Source organism: Pteropus vampyrus, unplaced genomic scaffold (genome assembly GCF_000151845.1).
Source record: "Pteropus vampyrus isolate Shadow unplaced genomic scaffold, Pvam_2.0 Scaffold16, whole genome shotgun sequence".
Lineage (NCBI taxonomy): Eukaryota > Metazoa > Chordata > Mammalia > Chiroptera > Pteropodidae > Pteropus > Pteropus vampyrus.
In genome coordinates this window covers 5,350,613-5,362,842 of record NW_011888797.1, presented here as the reverse complement: position 1 = coordinate 5,362,842, position 12,230 = coordinate 5,350,613, and the positions used below count along the sequence as shown (strand labels likewise).

At 41.0% G+C, this 12,230-nt stretch overlaps 1 non-coding gene across 1 annotated transcript; it reads right to left on the bottom strand.

The window, feature by feature from the left end:
- Window positions 1–9,079: 9,079 nt before the first annotated feature.
- On the bottom strand, window positions 9,080–9,198 carry LOC111735997. The gene has a single exon (XR_002779059.1). It is a non-coding gene; the product is annotated as a 5S ribosomal RNA (ribosomal RNA).
- Between the last annotated feature and the right edge of the window lie 3,032 nt (window positions 9,199–12,230).

The window sequence follows — 12,230 nt, the reverse complement described above, 5'->3', positions numbered from 1 at the left end:
GATTGAATAAGTAAAATGAAAGAGAATAGATACCTCTATTCAGAAGAATTCCAAGTAATTTTTGTAGATACTCCATTCTCAAGGTGATAGAGTATAACTCCCCACTTCTTAAATGTAGGCTGACATAGTGACTTTCTTCCAAAGAGTATAGTTTAGAAAAAAGAAAGAGGGTAACTTTATAGTGGAGAAACCTGACAAGCATTACCTGAAGCCAGGTGATCAAGGTCAGCATCAACACTGGTAGGTCACATTGATAGTGTACCCTTGATAAGATGTGACAAGGATGGTACTTTACCACTGTTGTCTTCCTCCCCCGAACCCATAGCCCCAGCTTCATCATGAGAAAAACATCAGACAAATCCCAATTTAGGGGAACATTCTATAAACTATAGAACCAGTACTCCTTTAAAACTATTAAGGTCATCAGACACACAAGGGAAGTCTGAGAAATTACAACAGCCCAGAGGAAACTAAGGAGACGTGACAACTAAATGTCATGTGGCATCCTGGATGAGATTCTGGAGCAGAGAAAAATGACATTAGGTAAAGACTAAGGAAACCTGAATAAAGTATGAACTTCAGTTAAGAATGTATTGATATTGGTTCATTAATTGTGAAAAATGTATCATATCGATATAAGACAATCATAGAGGAAACTGGATGGGAGGTATATGGAAACTTCATGTAATAGCTTCGCAAAATTTTGCACACCTAAAACTCTTCTAAAAGAAAAAAGTTCATTCAAAATAATTTATTAGAACTTTTTGGGATGTATTACAGTAGTAAGGATAGTTACTGTTTCATGAAATCTTTTGTTTCATTTAATTATAAATATATAGGTAGATACATACAGATGGGGTTTTGATTTAAAATACGTTTCTTACTGAGGATTGTGTATACAAAGTTTGAAAAACACTGGATTAGAGAGAATTGCTGTTAGCTCTGATATTCCTTAAAATTATTCATTTTAAGTTGTCGAATGAGAAGCTTCATTCATTCTGTCGACAGTCATTCAGTGATTAATCATCGTGTCCAAAGTACTGTGCTTTGTACTGTAGGGCCACAGAAGAACAAGACATAGAGTTTCATTTGTTAGAGACAGAAGCAGAAAAGCAAATACAGTGTCATGCAAAAGGCCCTGAAATCAATGCTAACAATAGGTTTATAAAAGTGCCGTGAAAACACAGAAGACAAGGGAGTGAAGAGTTGACTCAGAGGGTCAGGAAAAGCTGGCCGGGAGCTGGTATTTCAGTTAGACTTAAAAAAAAAAAAAATCGCTAATGCATGCTCAGTACTTTCTTTGTTGCCACAGTCTCTGTGAGAATATTACAGGGATCATCCTATTCATCCTTACACATTCATCTGGCCAGGTGCTAGTTTTACCCTCACTTTACAGAAGAGCGAACTGGAGCTTAGAGAGGTGAGGGAATTGCCCTGGGCTGCGCAGCTATGAATTTGGTGAGGTTAGATCTGTGCACTGTCATGTGCTTTAGAACTGCTTACCCCACCCACACCATCTCCCAGCCATTCCTTCCCATTTGATCTTCCCTACTCTATTTTTCTCTAGCTACAGAGTATGATACAAGAGTTTCACTCTCTGGAAATAATGTTCTTTCGATTGCCTTTGTGACCACTGCACCACATCCTTCTCCCTTCTTAAAACTCCCCTACACAATCTTCACAGCCCAACTCGATCGCTTCCCCCTTTCTGTATCTCTTCTTTGCTCTCATTTCTTCCAGCAGAATTCCTTGCTCCCTTGCTTATATCAAAGCTTTCGTTAAAAAGTCTATCCCCCTCCCACACACCTTCACCCCAGACACTCACTCAAATCAGGGCCAGCCATCTTTGTCTTTGTTTTTCTGCCTTCTAGAAGAGTATCGGGTGCAGCACAGTTGCCCAACAAATGAGATGGGAAGGTGGGGGAAACTGTAGGATTTCCATTAATAAATAAGGAGAGACAGGAATCTCAAGCTAAGGACAGCAATACAAGTATAAGGGGAGAAGTGAGAGGGCGGTGGAATAATCTGGTAGTGATGGAGTGTAAGGTGCTCAGATGCATGTAGCAGGAAAGATGGCTATTTATGCCAGCCTGGGACTGAGTTCTGCAGAGCTGTGATGCTTTGCCAGGAAGCTGGGGCTTCATTCTGTAAACAAGGGTACACCATGGAGGGGTTTCAGAGTTGAGGGACAAGATTTCAATTGAGTGACACATTCCATTTTCTCATGTTTGGAAAGGCTGGAGGACAAGAGGAAATATGAGGACTAATATTTATTGTGTACCTATTATATTTCAGGTGCTGTCCTAAAGTCTTTACATTAATTCTCATGACAGCCCAACACACCAGGTATTTTCCCTTGTTTTACGATAGAGAAGATGAAGCTTAGACAGGTGAAGTAGCTGATCCCAGACCACACTGTTGAGAGATGGCACACTTAGGATTTAAACCCAAGTTCGTCTGCTTCCAAAGTTTGGATTTTCTCACCACATCATCCTGCCTTCTTGAAACCCTCTTTAGAGCCCCTCCTCTTCCTCTTGCCCATTTTCCTTCTTCCCTGACCTATTTCTCTTTGCCTTTTCCTTCCTGTTTTCCTGAACCTACATGGCAACTGGCTAGGGTGAGGGTGACTTGAGCCCCAGCAACAGGGACCGTGATAGTAGTTTTATTGCCTGCCCTCCCTAGAGGACAGGGATCCTAAGTCTAGACCAAACCAGTGAAAGGCACTGGCTATGGGCAGGGGCCCTGGAAATGCTGCTGATGTCCTTGGCTTCCGGAAATCTTTCTGATTGTTTGAAGGAGAACTTCCCATCAGCTCAGAAGTGACATAAGATGATGAGGTTACCTATTTTAGCGCCTCTGGGTATTTGCCGCTTCAAAATCTCCTTTTGGATGTACTTTTTGTTACTTTCTTTCTATAACACATTCTCTTCCAAGTCTATCAGGCTAACCAAGAACACTGAAGGAGTTATGAACTAAAAGAAAAAAAGAAAGAAAACCAGTCCTTCCTTTCTTGATAATGGCATTATGATTCTGGCATTCCAATGTAAGCTTCTCCAAAGTTTTCAAGCGATATATGCTTTATGTGTGCTTGTGATTAAAATATGATGTACCTTAAAAGCCATTCCAGACTCTTGTGATGCGGTCATAAAAATTATTTCAGCATTAAATACTTCATTCTCATCATGTCAGCTTTGAGACCACTGCTAGATGAATCATTGGAGAAATGAAACGCTTAGCAAAATATTTTTCTTTCTGATTGCAGGGCTGAGGTTTATTCGATTAAAGGATAAACGTAAATTGATCAAGTATGTGGGTGTTGGGAGTTTGTTTTTATCCCTGCTGAGCAAATTTTGAAACTCGGCGATCCGATTAGATTTTCCTCTCTGTGGCTCCCTGCGACAGAGGAGGGAGCTGAGGAGAAAGAGCTGATGGTGTAGCCATGCGCACGCATGATTGGCCAGTTTCCATTTTCAGTTTTCCTGATGCCACTATGTTCTGGAGAGCTCAAACCAGCACTGGGAAAGCCCCCCTCTCATGGAGCACCCAGTGATTTTATGACAAGCTGACGCTGAAGCATTCACAGTTCATTAAAAAAACAAAGCAAAACAAAAAACACTTAGCTCTGCACACTTAACCTGCACAAGCCATTTCTATCAACATTTCTCCTTTCAACTTGGGGCCCCTGTAGTCTTTCCCTTGGTTCCATCTCTGCCTCTTTCACTGTCCCATTCCCTGGGAAGTTGAAGTTTCAGGAAAATGAGAAGAGGCTGAGAAAAAGCTGAAGGATGTGGGTGCAGGAAAAGGACAATTGGTTTGAGTTCCAGCTGTGTTCTTAATCCAGCAGCTTCTGTGTCTTGGGGAGTCGCTGGCTGCCTCCCCAACTTTCATTAAACTTTATTGTTTTGAAATATCACTAACAATAATAATAAATAGTAAAGTTAGTTAAGTGTATTCTTTATGCCCAAAGTGCACTAAAACTTTCCATTCCTTATCTCGTTTAATTCTCACAACAAGCCTTAGAGGGAGGTGTTATTATTATACTTCTAGATACAGGATAACTGAAGTAGAGCAAGTGTAAGCAACAGGCACAAGTAGTAGAACTCAGATGTGACCTATGCGTTTCGACTCTGGGTTCTGGGTGTGTAATCGTGCATTAAAGTGCTTCTCACATACTATGAATGTCATATTTTGTTGTTAAAATCCAGACGCTACAAACATACATACTGTGGAAAGTTAAATGTTCATTCTCACCAGTTCCTATCTTCCAGAACATTCCAGCCTGGATGACCTAGGCCCAGTTCTGTCTCTTCCCAGCCTCTACTGTACAACGATGCTATGAAAGGGTCCAGGTTCTGTGAGGAGCCAAGCTACCTGGGGCAGGCGGCCTGTAGGAAGGGACACCTGCCAAGCGTCAGACAGACCTACACCCAGGGAAGGCGAGGCCAGAGGTGTGTGCATGTGTGTGAGGATAGTTTCTTTCACAGACCAAGCCTGGGAAATCCCTGAGCAGCTAGGCTAGGCTGTGCTTCTCGAGGATAATGGCCTTCATGAACTCTTCCCCCTGGCTAAGAATAAGTCCTTGAGGTGGCAAAGCAGGGAGGTCCTTAGAAAAGTAAACTTAGTCCTACCTCCTCTAGTAGACTATCCCAGATTCCCCCACTGCTACACACACACATACACACACACGCGCGCGCGCGCACACACACACACACACACACACACACACACACACTTGTTCTCTCCTGCAGTAGGAAGTGATATAATTTCGTGGGAAAGAGTGTGAGACTTGGAGTCAGTTTACTCGTGTTTGAATCTGGCTCTTTCACTTATTAATTGTGTCATCCTGGTCAAATTTCTTATTCTCTGAGCCCCAGTTTGCACATCTATAAAGTGGGATGGATGAGGTTTACACCTTAAAAAAGTTGGGAGGCTTGAGATTGCTATAGGCTCATAGCAGATGATTGGCAAGGATTAAAATCTAGGAGGGGGAGAATAAGTCAGCCTGGACAGATGTGGGGAGAGCTGGGCACAGCCGGCTTTTGAACTCATGGGATTGGAAATTTCTCCTACTTTTCTTCACCCAGGGACCTGGAAGAGTGTTCTGCCATGGAAGGTGCTTCTGAATCGTTTGCCGACTTGCACTCGTGAACTAAGCAATAAAAGGGTCTGGGACTAGGTGTGTGCTCTGGGAAGTTAAGACTTGAAGGAACTAGGAAAATACTAGTAAACATCCTGAAAATACCTACTAGTTGAGTCAATAAACATAACCAGAGGAAATTCCTGGTAGGCATTAACGAGATGCAGGGAGGATGAACTTTCTTTGGCAAATAGTTTACAAACAAAAGATGGGGCGGATGGATGTGATGGGGTCTAGTGGGGAGAAATGCCAGGTTGATGACTGAAGAAGCCAAACCACGTACAAAAATAGTAATAGTTCTTGCCAAGTCAACCTCTGAAAATGCATTAGCAAGCACGAGGCTGCTTCAACAGCCAGAGACACACCGGAAGCTGCTCATCTCATTAAGCCATCCAGGCCTACCCAGGCCAACACGAGCAAAGAAGCTTGTGACACTGAGATGTAGCCCAAAGTGAATGAAATTTCATCCGATTCCCCCAGCTAAAGGATGGGGTGGGCCCAGAGCCAGAATGTATTATTAGAATGGAATTTTTTCAGGCTCTTAAATTTAACCAGCTGGAGTTCTTTTTAAAGTACCATCCTATTCAAACTTTTGAATTGAAGAATTCACCATTTAATGGGATTTGATCATGGGCAGAACATAATGTCCTTGGCTTGGCTCCTTTTGCACAGCACAGCATCCACCCCAGTGAGACCGTCTGCAGCAGCACATGTCAGCATGAGAGCTGTAGGCAGACGCGTTCGCAGAGCAAAGATCTCGATTGACTTGACCTTTTTTGGAGGTGACGCAGCTAATGTCCTTGTAACTCTCAGCAGGCAAGAGAGAAGGAAGTGCCAAGAATGGGAGAGAGAAGGAGAAAAGGACTTAGAATGAAGTAGGATGTAAGAGAATAGTATTTGCAATGAAACCACATTTGCGAGATGGTTTAGAGTACATACACACCTTCCTCTCTGCGCACGAGGACAGATACTTGCTGACACAAGCTTTAGCCAAGAGCTCAAGTCACATAAACACTGCCATGCTTGACTTCACTTTAATATGAAAATTCCTCTTTCTTCTTCTTTTTGATAAACAAATAGAGATTGATGGAATCCAACGTGGAAATTAGAATGATGAAAGACACACTAATATTACGTAGCATAATCCTATTTTAGGCATATATAATACACCCACAAGCACATTTCAAAAATCTAGAAGGATTTATATCAAAGTGCGAACAATGGGTGCCTCTACATGGAAGAATTAGAAATGGTTTAAATGCGTCTTCTTTTTTATTTTTATTAAAACATTTTTTTGTAAGTGAATGTGAGATCTTCCAGTAATTGAAAAATATTTTTTTTAATTTAAAAAACTTGACAAGCTCGTATGTGAGCCTGATTGAACTACTTACTCCTCCAACAGGTGCCAGTGGTGGGGTTAAGAGTGTATTCAATAAGGCAGGAAAGTGAAAATCCCCCTGGGAATGACTCCTTTTAACTGTTCAGTGTGCTGATCCATTGTTTGACAATGTCACACACTCTGAAGACTTTTCATGCAACATTTTTCTGATGTATAAACTGAGTTTGACATAGTTTCACACTTGTGAAGGATTTTCTTTTTTTAAAAAAATCAATCACATAGTATTCATTATTTTTACCAAGTGATCAAAGCCATAATGTCAACTGTGGGTAAACTGTGCTTAACATATAGTATATGTTGAATGAATAAATGAATGAACCAAGACAATAAAAGACATAGTCTTTCCCCTGAAAGAATTCACAACTTAGTCGGAGACATAGAATCAAGTGCGTGAATAATTGAAGGATAGAATGGAAAGGGAAGTTATAGAAGGCCAGCTGGAGATGGAAGTTAATATTTATTAAATGCCTTCCATGTGCACATTGGACTAAATGCTTCCCATATGGTACCTCGTGTCCTCCTTCAACTATCCTATGAAGTAGGTATCATTTTCTCATTGATAATTGAAAAAAAAAAAAAACAGGGTTTAGAGAGGTTAAATTAGTTCCTAAAGATGCTATAGCTGGTATGAGACTGAACTAGCAAAGGAACTTAGGGTATCTGGACCAAATCAATGTAGGACCTGCTGTACCCCGTTGCCCTGTCCTTGCATGTTCTCATGTAAGTAAAGAGCCTACAGTGAAGGTGTGTGGCACCCGGCCAGCCCTAAAAAGGAGAGACCATGGCAGGTGGACCCAGCAGGAGATGTTCCTGCAGTGTTGGTACAGCCTGGCCCTTTGAATCTATCTATCTTGCTTCCATAGGCAACCAGTAACACATGAAAGTGTGGGGTTCCAGCACACTCGAAGTCCTCTCCATCCTCATGCCAAACTGTGCACGCCAACACATTTTGTGCCTCACCTCCCAGTTGCTCCAGGTCCCCTCAGCCCCTGATCTTATGGTAGCACCTTCCTCGGGTGGCCCCAGAAGTGCCCTTGTGTCTGACACTAAGCTCCATTTCTCTCGCATTCCCCTTTGACTGCTTCCTGCACCAAAATTTAGCGCTTGCTCCTATAGTGCTTCCTTGGAGGATTAAATAAAATAACTTGCATTAAGCATTGAGCATGACGTCCAGGACGTTATAAGCTTTCAGTAAACGTGTGTGCTTGTGACTGTGGGACATAATATCATTCAAGGGTGGGGACTTGAACCCTAGAATCACCTGGACTTGGGTTCAAATGTTTGCTATCATTCGACTAGCTTCTCCCCACTTTTCTGACTCAACTTGTGACCTTGGGTAAGTCACCAAACCTATCTGAGTCTCAGTTTCCTTTTCTGGAAAATAAGGATAGTGATGACACTAATTATACAGTGGTTAAAAAAATTAAAGGAGAAAGTATATGAGGAACATTTTGCACAATGCCAGTTCTTAGACTAAAGGATCGATAAACAGTAGCAGCATTATTAATGACATTAGCAATTGCATAGTTGCCAGGGTTACAGAATTTCTGTCTGAAACATTGCAGGTCCAGGGCCTTGTAACTCAGGAAAGGCCCTTGGTAGTACCGCTCATGATGGCCTCACCTGGCAGAATAAGAAACAGCTAGACTTTTAGATTTCAAGACCAGAAACATCATATGGACTCAGCATGTTTGCACATAGATGAGGAAAGACAGAATTGCAGGAGTGGGCTTGATATGTTTGTGGGACAAGCTATAAAACAGTCAGACATTGAGGAATTTTCTGGGAGAGACGTTTTTGAAGGAAAACAATGTTTCATTCATTCATTCATTCATTCACTAAACATATATTGCCAGTTGTTTGGGATACAAAGATAAATAAGACAGTTTTCGTAGCTTCCAGTCCAATAAAATAACTGGGGATATATTTTCCTAATGAGATCAACTCATACAGTGTAAAATAAACTACACTGCTGCAGTTGGAGAATAGAGAAGCAGACATCAGAGACTAAAGGGCTAGGGCTTAAGTTTTAAATGTTTCGATATTAAAAAATTTGATAAACACATTCCCAGGAACATACTTGTACTGCAGCTTGTAATGCTTTGTCTCACATGCTCTTGGCCATAGAACCATCATAAGTCCCTGGTTAATTCAGGATCAACTCCAAGCACGAAGGTGATTCCATCAACAGTGTCCCCTGTTGACTAAAGCCTCTACTCTCCCGGGCGACCTTGTCTTTTACTGTCTGTAGAGCACTCTGTGAACATCCATGATTTCACCTTCTCTTATGACTGATTGACCTTTCAGTCCTCAGTAAGTATTTCCAGATCATTAGATAGTGGTCCTGGAAGAGACAGCAAATGGCTGGAAAACTCACCAGCAGGATTCACAGATCTGTGTCACCAATTTTTGTTTTTGTTTTACTTCTTGCATGCTTTTTTTATTTTATTTTATTTTATTTTTTAGGAGAGGCAAGTCTTGGTTGACCTCACAGATTGCAAGGACCTTGTCAGCTTACAATCCCTTATTTTTTTTATTTTTTACGCCTACAGCACCTGGTCTTCCTAGGTGGTCTCCCATGCAAGTACTAACCAGGCCCCACCCTGCTTAGCTTCCGAGATCAGATGGGATCGGGCTTGTTCAGGGTGGCATGGCTGTAGACTGCATGCTTTTGAAAATAACATTTCCCCATTCTCTCTGTTTAACCAGTGTAGTCGCCATCACATTCCTGGTGAGATGGTCCCAGGCTTTGGGATGATAGCCTTTAGGAAAACCATCCCCTGAGCTCAAGTGTAAGTGAAGTTACCCAAGCTGGGCTGAGGACCCTGATCCAGCCTGCCTTAGCTTTCAGGTCAGGAGCTTGCTATTGTGAGCAGAGTCCTCATCTTCAACCAACTGAATGTACTGAATTATGTAATCCCAGGTTCGTCCACGCCTAGCTTTTTATAAGATGTCCTTGTTATCACACTTTGGGCAAGGGACACATGGCAGAAGATGGTGAAGAGCCAAGAAACAGAGACAGTCCAGCCATGAATGTGGTCTGGATCCATAAAGGAGTTGGCAACAGGAGAGATCAGTGAGAGGCACTGTGGCGCTGAGGCTGGTGTCCCCTACACCCACTCCTCCACCTCTGTGAGCGAGGCTGCTGACATGCCAGAGCTACTTCCTTCTCCAGAGAACGGACCTCACCAAATAGGAGAGGTGGGTGGAGAGGGCCAGAGAGCCAGAATCTAAGGACTACTGAGCACAGAGATGCAGAGCTGTAAGTCATGCTCCAGAGCTCCCAGAGACGAGGCCGAAGCCCATCTCCAGCTAGGGTGAAATTTTTCCCTAGCTTTCTGGCCCTGCCCTAATCTGCTGCTTCATTCCCTCCTTTCAAGAGCACTCCCTCAATAAATCATTTTTACAAGAATCCTCGCCTTACCTTCTGCTGTTGGAGAATGCTCACCATGACAGGCATCAAACAGCTGAGGACCAAATTCAGGGTCAAAGTAGATCATTTTTTAGGAAAATAATTTAATTGCAAGGGGCCACATGGGTCATGGAGCAAGAACTGTCTAGCGAGGGGTTTGCTAGCATTTGCCCTGACTTTTCCTGACCACAGCATCAAGAGACATGCTTCCCAGGCACATGCTCAAAGGGCCGAGGTGACGTCTGCACTCAGTTGATAACATTTGTAAGTTGCATTGGCCAAAACAAAACAAACTGCTATGAGTATTTTGGTGTATTTCGTTCATGATTTTTATTGTACAGAATTTTAATTACATTCCATGCTAATTTAGTGGCGATTTTTCACTTAATATCAAATCTAAGCGCTTTTACTAAGCTATTTAAATGCCTCGCTCCCTATTTTGGTAGCTGCATGCTGTAATTCTATCATTTGTGCTTATCACAATTTACTTAAAGATCGCCTTACTTTCGGCCAATTATATAGAGAGCTATGACTGAATTCTGGATTATGCCTCTAGGATAGATGTCCAAAAATGAGATTACTGGGTCAAATGTATGCATATTTTAAGGCTAATAAGCCATTTTTATTTCCCCAAGGATTGCATATATTTATCATTTTACGAGTAACGAATGTAAGCACTTATCTCATATTGCTACCTCCCACCCTAAGTGTAATTTAAATTTTGTTTTTCTAATGACATAAGGAAAGTAATATTTCTTTGTCATTTAAATTTGCACATCATTGTTTGCTGGGCATTTTCCCATGTTATGTTTACCAGTTATGGGTTTCTTTTTGTCCATGTTTTATATGGGTCCTTCGGCCATCTAGCTTTGAAGACCACATATTGTTCTTCTCAATGTATATGAACTCTTATGTTCCAAAGATATGAACACTTTTGTCATATGTGTTACAAATATATCCTCCGATTTTTGTTGCTCTTTGTTTTAATATTCCCCTTAAACATGCAGATGTATTAAATTTTTGTCCACTCAAATCTATTGATAATTTTCTTTGTGACTTCTTACTATTATTTTTAAACTTAGTAACTTAGTAACAAAACCATTGGTGTTTAAAAGACTATAAACACCAAAATGTTAGCAGATGTCGATTTTCTCAGAATTAAAAGGTGGTTGATTTTTCTTTTTTTTTATTTATGTTTTCTAAGTATTCTGCAATGAATTAATTCTCTGTAATAAGGAACTGCTTTAATGTATTCCCTAAAATTTCTTCCTTTTTTAACATCAAGTTTATTTCAGGAAAAGATGAATCTTTTGACTCCTCCAAGGATTTGTCATTGGCATTGTTTAAATTAGAAATTTCTGCACGATAAATCAGCCTAAAACCCAGTGGCTTAAAATAGGATTCATTTGTTATTAGAGCTATGTGTCTTTGAGTCATCTGGAGGCTGGACGATCGTGGCTGGGCTCTCTCACGTGTCTGCAGGTGGACTGGCGGGCTCAGTGGAGCACAGTTTGGCTGGGGCTGCTTAGCTGGGGCAGCTTTTCTCTACGTATCTCTGAACCCACTCCCAGGACCCACCAGCTAGCTCGCGCATGTTCTTCGTCTGGCAATGGTGGAATCTCAAGAGGGCAAATTTAAACACACAAGACCCCTTGAGACCTAGGCACACCCTCGTTTCTCCCTCGTTCTTTTAACCAAGACAGGTTTCATGGGACAGGGAAATATATTCTGCCTATTGGAAGAACTCCAAAGTCACACGAAGGGAGAAAAAAGAATTGGGTTCAATAGTGCAATCAGTCTACTATAGGCGAGAATAGATTTTTCTCTCTTTATTTACATTTACAAAGAGATGTCTATTTATGTCTGTTGTGGCTGATCAATAAAAATTATCTAGGGAAGATAGGCAACAGTATTGTAATAACTTGCATGGTGATAGATGGTTACTAGGTTTATCATGGTGATCGATTTGTAAGGTATGTAAATGTTGAATAACTCTGTTGTACACCTGAAACTCTTATAATATTGTACATCAACTATACTAAAAAAGGACATGAAAACAGTAAAAAAAAAAAGTAAAGCTGATAGAGATAAAAGTCTACTACATGTTCATTTATACATATTCTTCTTATTAAGATAAATATACTATTTAAGGTGGAGCTGCTTAGAAATTACACTTTTATGTATATACAATTATTTCCAATTTCTAAAAAGTTTACTAATAAATCTACTTTCAAACATTTCACTCATAAAAAAATTGTCTTTTTATTACAAATAGTATTCTA